The sequence below is a fragment of the Elgaria multicarinata genome, chromosome 23, assembly GCF_023053635.1.
Source record: "Elgaria multicarinata webbii isolate HBS135686 ecotype San Diego chromosome 23, rElgMul1.1.pri, whole genome shotgun sequence".
Lineage (NCBI taxonomy): Eukaryota > Metazoa > Chordata > Lepidosauria > Squamata > Anguidae > Elgaria > Elgaria multicarinata.
In genome coordinates this window covers 11,410,816-11,423,614 of record NC_086193.1, presented here as the reverse complement: position 1 = coordinate 11,423,614, position 12,799 = coordinate 11,410,816, and the positions used below count along the sequence as shown (strand labels likewise).

The 12,799-nt window shown below is 45.2% G+C and overlaps 1 protein-coding gene across 1 annotated transcript in view; it reads left to right on the top strand.

Moving 5' to 3' along the window:
* LOC134413032 (uncharacterized) overlaps positions 1 to 12,799 on the top strand; it is a 192,776-nt gene that overhangs the window by 135,267 nt on the left and 44,710 nt on the right. The window lies entirely within an intron of this gene.

Below are 12,799 nucleotides of genomic sequence, written 5' to 3'. Positions count from 1 at the left end.
TCCATGTTATCCTCACAACAACAACCCTGTGAGGTAGGTTGGCCTGAGAGTCTGTGACTGGCCCAAAGTCACCCAGTGGGTTTCCTCGGCTGAACGGGGACTCGAACCCAGCTCTCCTCAGACCAATGCTCTAACCACTACACCACACTGGCTCTTTTCCCCCCCCTGTGTCAACATGCATGCGATTGCACCATAAAACCTCCTCCTGGCACCAGTTTCAAGTTTACCTCTCTTTTTAAAATAATACTAATAATAACAACAACAATAATAATAATAATTCTTCAAAACCACCTAGCCAACTTGATCAACGGCTTCCTGTGTAAACCACAAGGACATGTTTCGTTTCTCAAAGTCTGCATTTATTTATTTTTTAAAAAGAGTCTGAATTTTCGAAAGCGTTTCTCAGACATGTCAAACGTCTGTCGCGGCTGAGTTCTCCACCCTGTCATTGAAGCACCTGGGTGCGAGTCAGCTTTGATCAATTTAGTTATCCGAGAAAGTGTCGGTGCGGTCAGATTTTCTTTCTGAACAACGAGGCGACTAAAACTGAGAGGCTGCAATGAAACTTGGCTCAGCAATACTACAAACGAGAAAGATCTTGGAATTGTTGTAGATCACCAGCTGAATATGAGCCAACAGTGCGATGTAGCTGCAAGAAAGGCAAATGCTATTTTGGGCTGCATTAATAGAAGCATAGCTTCCAAATCACGTGAGGTACTGGTTCCTCTCTATTCGGCCCTGGTTAGGCCTCATCTAGAGTATTGCGTCCAGTTCTGGGCTCCACAATTCAAGAAGGACGCAGACAAGCTGGAGCGTGTTCAGAAGAGGGCAACCAGGATGATCAGAGGTCTAGAAACAAAGCCCTATGAAGAGAGACTGAAAGAACTGGGCATGTTTAGCCTGGAGAAGAGAAGATTGAGGGGAGACATGATAGCACTCTTCAAATACTTAAAAGGTTGTCACACAGAGGAGGGCCAGGATCTCTTCTCGATCCTCCCAGAGTGCAGGACACGGAATAACGGCCTCAAGTTAAAGGAAGCCAGATTCCGGCTGGACATCAGGAAAAACTTCCTGACTGTTAGAGCAGTGCGACAATGGAATCAGCTACCTAGGGAGGTTGTGGGCTCTCCCACACTAGAGGCATTCAAGAGGCAGCTGGACAACCATCTGTCAGGGATGCTTTAGGGTGGATTCCTGCATTGAGCAGGGGGTTGGACTCGATGGCCTTGTAGGCCCCTTCCAACTCTGCTATTCTATGATTCTATGATTCTATGAAACTCTAACTCCCATCATCCCAAGGGAGAGGGCCTTTTCGGTGGTGGCCCCCTGACTGTGGAATGATCTCATCTGTGGAATGATGAGGCTCGCCTGACGCCAACACAGTTACCTTTCAGGCGCCAGGTTAAGACTTTTCTCTTCTCCCAGGCATTTTATTTATTTATTTATTTATTTATTACATTTCTATACCGCCCAATAGCCAAAGCTCTCTGGGCGGTTCACAAAAATTAAAACCACAATAAAACAACCAACAGGTTAAAAGCACAATTACAAAATACAGTATAAAAAACATTTAACAGTATTTCATAGAATCATAGAATCATAGAATAGCAGAGTTGGAAGGGGCCTACAAGGCCATCGAGTCCAACCCCCTTGGGCCGCCTCCCCGGCCCCTTCCTGAATAGAGGTAGTGTGCCTCTGTCAGCGCGGCTGCAAGCATCAAAGCTTCTTCGCGCCTCTCTTTCTTACGCTTCTCACTCTCTCTATGTTCTCTACCATTGAAAATGTATTTGGCTGTGGTGACAATTTGAGAAACAGAGTTTCTTTGCCACCCTGGCTGATGTAATTTGAAATATTCCTTAATGCCAGTCGCTGCTTGATCAACAAACAAACTAGCCACCAATGCTGCATTTGTTCAGCCTCCGGATCGATTCCTCCCCATGTCCTCAGCCCTTTTTGCAACCGTGCCATAAAATCGGCTGGGCTCTCGATTTTTTCCTTGGGTAATGGTTTTTTACTTTTGACCAATTAATGGTTTTCCATCCCATGTCCTGTAGCACTGTCAGAGCTCTTTGGTTCAATGTATCTAACGGTCCCCTTTGGGCATCGCTGTTTGGGTTTATTGGGGATGCTACAGGAAAAGATGTGACTACAGTTCCAGCTCCATCTGCTAGAGGGGTGGCTGTCAAATTAGCGGTGAGTCTTCGGCAAAAATCCTGATATTGGGTAGGTTTTAAAACCGAACTTAGGAGATGAGCCAGATCGCTTGGGGTTGGCTTATACATATCAATAATCAGTTTAAATTGGCTCACCGCTCTGTCTGGATCTTCATACAAGTCTGGGTGTTTTTGGCCCACAGAACTAGGTCTTTTGTCTTAAATGGCACATAAGTCCAGTGGTCAGATGATTAATTTGTGCTGGTATTTCCGCATTGTTGGCAGTAGCCGGCTGTATAGGGCGTACTACTAAAGACTGGGGCACTGGCATTAATGGAGTCTGCATGGTAACAGATTCAGGCTCCGGAAGTGAAGGGAGTGGTACCACGGTTGCAACACTGGAGGTGCCATTTTGAGTATTCGGCGCCTCTTTAGCGGACTCACCCAATGCACACTGATAAGCTGTTGGCGGAGCACTAGGGCCAGGATTTTTAATACGTTCTGCTCTTTTATAGGCAACATCTGCCCACGGATACCAGTAGTCCATTTGGCCAGGGCGAGATTCTTCTAAGACATGTCTCAATGATCTTAAAACTCCTTGATTGAAAGAACCAATTTCTGGCCATGAATGACTCAGCAATGGCCACTTATTAACACACAATATAAGCATACGTTTCTTTGACAATCCTGCCATGCCAGGCAGTTTCCCTTTTTCCTACTGTTCACACATAACACTGAGTGGACTCCCACTCGGAATACTCTGACCTTGACCCATTTTGAACAAATTTTCTCCTCTTGTCCTTTGTCACGACAAGTTTAATTGGTGATTACCACGCCAGATAATCAAGTCACCACGCCGGGTGACTATGGGTCACTCTTAATTAATTTCTACTTCGCCGAGTAGATTTATTACCACGCCGGGTAAATGTGTCACCACGCCGGATGACTTAAAAATTCCTAAATTTCTAAGGGCCCTCTAAGATTTTTATGAATAAAAGGTTCGTCTCACCTGTCAGGAGCCTCGTCCTTTGATGGAAGCGGAGGAAGACACGTCCCGCCGACGGCTGTGACTTGTAGAAATATCTACCGGGCGCCCACTGGGCCGCAGCGGGGCGAGCCAGCCTCGCGCGACCAGTCGGACTTTCTGCTCCTGGCTGGCTCGCCAATTGATGTGGATGATGGGTTAGGTTGTCCAACCGGACTTATCTCCAAGTGAGACAGAACCAGGTATTCTTAAGAGTTGTTTATTGTATCGATACAGAGACAGGTCATACACGCAAGAGCATCAGCATGTTACACACAGCTCCAACTAACTTGGGAGGATGTGGTATAGAGATATTTATACATCAAGGTACAGGATGCATGCGTATAGCTGACAGAGCCTCTCCGGGCTGCTGCTACGTTCGCCTTACAGCAGTTACTTTGCTCCATATATGGCCAGCTGTGCATTCAGGTAGCCTGATTGGTTACCAAGTGTCTATAGGACATGATCAGGGCCTTCAGATGATACAGACCCCCACATCAAAGCCAGCAAGATCTGAGGGTTGAAACCAGGAAGCAAGAGGCAAAGGAGGAAGCCAGGAGGCACAGGCCAAGGGATAAAGCCAGCAAGATCTGAGGGTTGAAACCAGGAAGCAAGAGCCAAAGGAGGAAGCCAGGAGGCACAGGCCAAGGGATAAAGCCAGCAAGATCTGAGGGTTGAAACCAGGAAGCAAGAGGCAAAGGAGGAAGCCAGGAGGCACAGGCCAAGGGATAAAGCCAGCAAGATCTGAGGGTTGAAACCAGACAGCAAGAGCCAAAGGAGAAGCCAGGAGGCACAGGCCAAGGGATGAAGCCAGCAAGATCTGAGGGCTGAAACCAGGAAGCAAGAGGCAAAGGAGGAAGCCAGGAGGCACAGGCCAAGGGATAAAGCCAGCAAGATCTGAGGGTTGAAACCAGACAGCAAGAGCCAAAGGAGGAAGCCAGGAGGCACAGGCCAAGGGATAAAGCCAGCAAGATCTGAGGGTTGAAACCAGGAAGCAAGAGGCAAAGGAGGAAGCCAGGAGGCACAGGCCAAGGGATGAAGCCAGCAAGATCTGAGGGTTGAAACCAGGAAGCAAGAGCCAAAGGAGGAAGCCAGGAGGCACAGGCCAAGGGATAAAGCCAGCAAGATCTGAGGGTTGAAACCAGACAGCAAGAGCCAAAGGAGGAAGCCAGGAGGCACAGGCCAAGGGATGAAGCCAGCAAGATCAGAGGGTTGAAACCAGGAAGCAAGAGGCAAAGGAGGAAGCCAGGAGGCACAGGCCAAGGGATGAAGCCAGCAAGATCTGAGGGTTGAAACCAGGAAGCAAGAGGCAAAGGAGGAAGCCAGGAGGCACAGGCCAAGGGATAAAGCCAGCAAGATCTGAGGGTTGAAACCAGGAAGCAAGAGGCAAAGGAGGAAGCCAGGAGGCACAGGCCAAGGGATAAAGCCAGCAAGATCTGAGGGCTGAAACCAGACAGCAAGAGGCAAAGGAGGAAGCCAGGAGGCACAGGCCAAGGGATGAAGCCAGCAAGATCAGAGGGTTGAAACCAGGAAGCAAGAGGCAAAGGAGGAAGCCAGGAGGCACAGGCCAAGGGATGAAGCCAGCAAGATCTGAGGGTTGAAACCAGGAAGCAAGAGGCAAAGGAGGAAGCCAGGAGGCACAGGCCAAGGGATAAAGCCAGCAAGATCTGAGGGTTGAAACCAGGAAGCAAGAGGCAAAGGAGGAAGCCAGGAGGCACAGGCCAAGGGATAAAGCCAGCAAGATCTGAGGGCTGAAACCAGACAGCAAGAGGCAAAGGAGGAAGCCAGGAGGCACAGGCCAAGGGATGAAGCCAGCAAGATCTGAGGGTTGAAACCAGGAAGCAAGAGCCAAAGGAGGAAGCCAGGAGGCACAGGCCAAGGGATAAAGCAAGCAAGATCAGAGGGTTGAAACCAGACAGCAAGAGGCAAAGGAGGAAGCCAGGAGGCACAGGCCAAGGGATGAAGCCAGCAACTCAAGCGCCAAGGACTGAAGCCAGGCACCAAGAGCTGGCAGGCCACATGAACACAACCAATCAGAAAGGGGTCATGTGACATGGTGGCACATGTCGGCATGCCGCACGCCGCGATTCCGAACTACGGCTCCCAAGATGCACCTCAAAATTGCACATGCGCAAAACCTGAGGTTTCACATTTCAAAGAGAACTTGGCAGCCAGTTCAAACTTGAGCCTAGGAATGGAACAAGTCTTCCTACAAGCACAAACACACACACACACACACACACTTTTCGACACTCTGGCTTCATGGGAAATATGGGTGGCTCCCATTTCAGAGTGAAGTGGTGCTGCCCCCTGCTGGCCAACCTTTGGAAAGAGAGCTGCCGGTTTGCGATCCCAGCTGTTGCTTGGTAAAGAGGACTAGCCTCTTTGTGGAATTTTGGACGGCCGGTGAAAATGATATTGTTTCGTCAAAACATCAAGACTGAATGCCACTCTCCGTTTTGATCCCCAGTTTCAAAATGCATTTTAGGACATATTTAGCCTTTATATACGTATGGAATCATAGAATCGTAGAGTTGGAAGGGGCCTACAAGGCCATCGAGTCCAACCCCTTGCTCAATGCAGGAATCCACCCTGCAGCGTACCTGACAGATGCTTGTCCAGCTGCCTCTTGAAGGCTTCTAGTGTGGGAGAGCCCACAACCTCCCTAGGTCACTGGTTCCATTGTCATACTGCTCTAACAGTCAGGGCGTTTTTCCTGATGTCCAGCTGGAATCTGGCTTCCTGTCACTTGAGCCCCTTAATCCGTGTCCTGCACTCTGGGAGGATCGAGAAGAGATCCTGGCCCTCCTCTCTGTGACAACCTTTTAAGTATTTGAAGAGTGCTCTCATGTCTCCCCTCCATCTTCTCTTCTCCAGGCTAAACATGCCCAATTCTTTCAGTCTCTCTTCATAGGGCTTTGTTTCCAGACCCCTGATCATCCTGGCTGCCCTCCTCTGAACACGCTCCAGCTTGTCTGCGTCCTTCTGGAATTGTGGAGCCCAGTGTTAGACAAGTTCTTTGCCCTTAGGAACGAGATCCAATTCAGCCCCTAAGAACGACTCCACACTTTCCAGCGACAGAGGGTTCAAAAGCGCTTTATTGATTATAATCAAGATCTGAGAGTCTTGAAAGCAACAGTCAGACAAAGAATTGGAAATTCAGCACAGCTTTTCAAGCCTGAAAGGGGCAGTGCCCCATAGCAATATTAACCAATCAGAACGTAGCCCCAGAGCTTCTTATCTTCTGCAAAACAATCCCTTTGTAACAGTAAGTTACTGCAAGTTAACTTTCTGCCTGGAGCCATGAAGCTATTGTTTTGGTTAGATAAGACAGTTACATGAAGCCACCCTTGAAGACGCCCTGCTACGTGACATTTCGCCTGGTGTGTAATGGATACTTTACAGCTTCCTTTAGAAAATGGAGGTGGTTCTGCTAACATAGCGTGACCCTATTTTGGAACCCCAAAAGGAGGACAACGTGGCTCAAGGAGGCGTGCCCAACCCAACCTGCTCAGCCCCCAAGGCGGGCCCATCCTGACATGACCGGCCCCCAGGGGGCGTGGCCTTCGCCACATGTCTGATTTTACAGCTCACAATTAAGACAAACGTGTTCTACAAAACAGGTTAATGTTAAAACCACTGAAATAAAGTGAGCCATTCAATGTATCTGAAATTAACATGAATTTTTAGTTGCTGTAAACATTTCTTTGTGGAGGTTCTTTTTGCTGTCCTCATAGCAGACCAATGCAAAAGAAAATCTATAATTTTCCATTTTTCTAAAGAAAACAGGTCCTGGATTAGAAAAAACAAAGGCTAAAGCGCACTGGGGGGGTTAGGACCTGGTACGCAACTGCTAGACTAAACAGAAAATGGGGAACTGCCAGTAAGGAAAGAAATGTCCTACAACTCCCCGCACTGCACAGACAGCATGCAAAGGATTGTGCCCTAACCAAAAGCGAGCCTCACTGAGATTAACAGGACTTATTCCCAGACAAGGGTGGAGAAAGAAAAGAGGAAGAAGGATTGGGTCACTGCAGCAATCTTTTCTCAGGCCCATTCAATGTGATTGAATATTGAGCAAGAAAGAGCGTCTCTCTTTAAAACATTGTAACACTTGAGATGTAATATAAACTAGATTTTCACAATTTCTATTAAAGGTCTTGCTCCAGGCACAGCCTTTTGCAGATTTTTATCTGTACAATAGTGGGAGAATTGGTGAGAAGCACCCACCATAAGGCCTCAGTGTTGCGTTTCTACCAATCTCTGTTACAACCACTATCAAAACATCTGACTACAAGAGTTAGGTTTTATTTATTTATTTATTTATTTATTTATTCATTCCATTTATATCCCACCATTTTCCCTCTAAGGAACCCAAAGCAGTGCACATAATCCTCCTCTCCATTTTATCCTCACAACAACAAGCCTGCGAGGTAGGATGGGCTGAGCGTCTGTGACTGGCCCCAAAACACCCAGTGAGCTTCCATGGCTGAGTGTAGACTAGAACCCAGATCTTCCGACTCTCAGTCCGACACTCTAGCCACTACACCCCAAACCACAAGTCAGACATTTAATATGCTAGCAATATTAAAGGGATAGTCAGTGTGAAGTTCAGGTTAATTCTGGTTCACTTTGTGTGAATGACTAGGCAGTGTAGCCGAATCCTACTCAGAAGTAAGTTCAATGGAGTTTAGTAGGGTGACCATATTTTGGAAACCAAAAAGGAGGACAAAATGGCCGCCCTCAGGAGGCGTGGCCACCCCAACATGCCCACCCCCAAGGCGGAGCCAACTCAACATGTCCGGCCCCCAAGCGGGTGTGGCCTCCGTCACATTTATTTATTTATTACATTTTTATACTGCCCAATAGCCGAAGCTCTCTGGGTGGTTCACAAAAAGTAAATGATAGCAACCAATGAGTGCCAAAGGCACACAACTACTATAATAACGTATTAAATACTAAAAAAAGAATTAACACTTATATAATACTATTTCTTTATTTTTATAACTTAATAAACAACCACAACAGTCATAGAACACATTAGAATAGTGGTTCCCAATTAGTGGTCTGCGTAACCCACCCAGGAGGTCCACCATGGCTTGGCATTTGAAAAACAATATACAATTGTAGAAACATATAATCACAAAATCTCAGCAATATTTTATCAATTGCCATAAACTTCTTTCAATAGGCTTTTAGCCTGTATTGCCACAAAAATTGAAACCATAAAAAAGTAATAAAACATCAAGACTAAAAACACAAATACAAAATACAATATAAAATACAATGCCTAATATGCAGTTTCAGAATTTAACATATTTTTATTTCCTGTACAAATTCTAAGACTTTTCTTCCTGACATGGCCTGGAATATTTTTCACCAGACCTTATTTTTCTTAAAAGGGGTGGAGTGTTTAACAGGAAACGGTAAAACTGCTTGCAAGTCCAATTCTTGTAATTATGTTTAAGCTGTAAGAGTCCTTTCAGTGTCTCCACAGACAACTGGCTCCTTTCTTTCGTCCACTGTGTTTCCATCATCGAGAAGATACGTTCCACATTTGCATTGTGTGACGGAATTGCATAAAAGAACTGTGCGATCTTCAGCAGTTCAGAGTAGTAATCTGCAGTTTTTGAACTTTCAAAAAATTTAGTCCACTTTTGATGTGCCATCAAGTCTTTGAAGTCAACGTCATCACACATACTTTCAAAATATTTTTTCAGATTTGCAAACTGATCAAAGCAACTGACATCATTGATGACCACTCCCTTCTCTGTCAAGTACTCCATGGTAGTCTGCACATCAGCCCATTTTGGTTCCTCAGTCAGGGCAATCCATTTGAATATTGAGAACTCTTCTAGGGGTCTCATCCACTTCTGGAGATAGTCAATGCACCTCTTGTACTGCTGATTTATTTGGGCACAGAATGAGTCACACCGTGCATCAAGTCCCTCCCTGCGATTTTTCCCCAGGAGTTCCCTAACTTTAAGAGACAAAAAATGGTTGGTCTCCCGTTCACGGAGGACGTACATGACAGAGTCCAAACATTTCAACACTTCCACCACGGAGTTGTTCTCACGCTCCAGCTCCTCGATGTATTTGTGGAACATGCTCAAGAGTGCGTGCATGTGCCAGAGGTAGATCTCGCTGAAGCTGTCTTCAAAGAACTTCTGGATCTCAGGAGGTGGATGGTCTAGAGAAAGAAAGAAGGACTTCACGGCTGGAAACATCTGTAGTAGCCTTGTTATTGCAGGGAATAAGGATAGCCACCGTGTCCTGCTGTGGGAAAGCATCTGTCTAAAGTCAATTTCCACAAAATGGCAAAACTCCTTCAGACTCTCTGTTCTCACTGTGTAAATGTGGAAGTATTGGTATATGTTAGAAATATTAGTATCCACTTTCACATCTAGTTTCTGTGCCCCGTAATGTACACAATTGTTCAAAATGTGTGCTGAGCAACCCACACCAATCAAAGTGGTCTTCTGCAGCAGCCTTTTCAAGTTTGCAAAGACGTTATTCCCTTGCTCAGCCCGCCGTAGTCCACCAAACATGGTATTGCAGTTGTCACCTGTGAAGGCAATGCACTTCTCCAACAAGCCGTTCTTCTCCAGAGTGCCCTTCACATAGTTTGCAATTGTATCTGCTGTCTCATTTGGTGTGTTTTTCAGTTCGATGAGCTTGGACTGCAACCCACCATTCTTCCAGTCAAAATACTGAACTAGAACTGGAAATATTTTCACCGCACCATGGTTGCTTGCATCCGTTGAGACTCCACAGTATGGAATGTTGTAGTCTTTCATTGCTTGCAGGGCATATTCCACAGACTGTGGTGCAAGCACAGAGCTCACAATTGCTTCTGTCTTGGTGCGAGCACTTGCAAACTTCCGGGCTAGTTCTGAGTCAGGGAATAGTGTCTTGAACAAGTCAGAGGTGCAGTCCATTGATCTAAAGGTGTGGTGATGCATCACAGTGTGGAAGGCCATTGTACCCTCCGATGCAGTGATCTCATCCTCCGTTTTGGTTCCTGGTTTCACAAAGAAATCGGTCACTTTGCAAGAAGACTTTTCTCCTCGAACAGCCGCCCTGTGCTTCGCTGAGTCCACATGGTTTTGCAAATCCAAAGCAGCTTTATGTGCAACAGACACGTAAGTGCCAGGCCTGCATATGGTGCACTCAGCCTCATTCTCATCACGACCCTTCTTGAAGCAGGTAAATTTGGCCATCAGCTGTGGTGTGAACTTGCACTTCGTTTTTGGCATGATAATGTATTTATGCAGTGTTATAAACCAGAATCTAAAAGACAAGACAGTAAGAGATCACTGAGCATCTCTGAATCCTACAACAAATCTGTTACTGTCGTGAAATGCAGCAAAAAGGGACAGAACTACAACAACAACACTTCCCTTAACATAGATTTCAACTTTGAAAAACTGTATAACTTCTTGTCCAAGGCAAAAATAATCTGGACATACTAGAATTCTTAATTTTAAAGTTCAGTTGTATCGAACACCAAAGAATCCACATTAAGTGTATGTTCAACACAATAAAACAAAGCCACCTTCAAAGCAGCTAGCTACAATTCACAGGCAAGTTCCTTTTCAATGCAATCTCAAACACGTCACTTATTTCAGCTCACCCTAACAACAACCGTGCCACTACACAGTATAGCATAAGTATATGGATTTAAAGCATCCGTTTTTCAGAAGCAGGTAAGATTCAAGGCTCAAGTACATTTTACACAACTGTTTCACATGCTAAGGAAATTTTGCAGAACTGCATCACATGCAAGTGAAATGGCCCAAAGTTATTTCCTGGTCTGGAGAGCTATGTCGAAACAGTGAGTAGCAATGAAGATGCAGGGCAGTTGTTAGATATCAAGATGTCTATCCCATGAAAACACTTTCAGACAACATGTAAAATTACTGGCAAGAAAATGATAAGGTTTAGAATATGTCTAAAGTCATGATTGGCCACCTTTATAACTTTGATCTTGCATTTGCAATGCAATGCATAGCTACTGGGTTTAAAGGCCCAGAGCAGTTTCCATTAAAGATAATGGTTTTTGCAGGTTCAATGCTAATCTATTATCTCCATGGCACAAGGAATTATATTAGGGCGTGGAAAAGTAAAGGATAACTGGCATTATTAATATCATATTATCAGCATCAACAGCAAGAGACGGAGCCTTATTAATATTCAAATCACCATGCATTACAACACCGGCAAGAGACGCAGCCTTATTAATATTAAAATCACCATGCAAGAGACGGAGCCTTATTATAGCATCACCACCCATTATCAACAGCAAGATTATTATTATTATTATTATTGTTTATTTATATAGCACCATCAATGTGGTGCTGTACAGAGTAAACAGTAAATAGCAAGACTCTGCCGCATAGGCTTACAATCTAATGATTGTAAGGAGCATTTTTAACATTATCACCACCCATTATCACATCACCAGCAGAAGGAGTTTTATTAGCATCACCACCCATTATCTGGACACGTAGATACTGGGAAATAAGTTTGCATGGTCTTGCAACCTGGGCTAGTTTCCCTGGACCCCAAGCCTTGGTCAAATGTACCTGTTTCCCCACACATCCAGCATGGGAGCCCAGCCATCTAGCATGGGGAAAAGTCCTGCAATAATAATAATAATAATAATGGAAACACACTCTGTGTACACTCAGAGGAGCTTGAATATACTTCATTGTATTTAGCACTTTAAAAATATGGACAAATGGAAGAGAAGGAGCATTTACATCACCATTTCCATTTTTCAGGGACAAAACTTGTAAAAAATAGCCATTTTAAAGTGGTTAAAGCAATGAAGCCCCTCTCTCAAGCTCTAGTCTCCGCCCCGCCTTTCCCTAGCCCTGCATCCCAGCCTCTCCCCCCTCCACCTCACCATTATTATTATTATTATTATTATTATTATTATTATTATTATTATATATTATTATTATATATTATTATTGTGAAGGACTGGGAAAGTTATAAAATGTATTAGGTCCTAGAATACAGTTGTTCCCGAAGTAATTTGTGTTTTCTTGCAGGTAATAAACCTTGTCTTCCTGTTAGGCAGTAAACCATAGTGGTGATAGATAGAGGAAAGATTAACTTGATATGTTTATGGGAGGAATCTGGCCAGCTTGTTTATGGTGCAAACCGGCGCCAGGACCCAGCTTTTGGTATGCGGGAAAGTGGGAGTTAAACTTACCGAGGTCAGGCTGAGGCTTTACACCTGGAGGTTATCTCCTGCCTGGGCTAATTGGGCTTTGTGTGGGAAGAAAGGACCGACTCCCTCATTAGAAGACAAACAGATAAAAGCTGATGGGATTAAGCTGGGGGTTTGTCTTTAGCCCCGAGGCTATGGATGTCTACGGTTGCCCGGTTAGGGAACTGGGAGAGCGTTAGGAAGCCGCACTTTGGCTGTGAGCTGGTTTCTCTAAAGGCAAGTTGGTCGGTTTGACCAGGGAAGGGAAATTTAGTGGACTGACTGTCGGTTCTTGTATGAATGGATTTATGGGTGGTTCTGCCTGATTTGTATTTGTTTTATCCATTCCCTAACCCTATTCCCTCTTATGTTCTGTTTTATGTACCTGTCTATAGCTGCTACCGA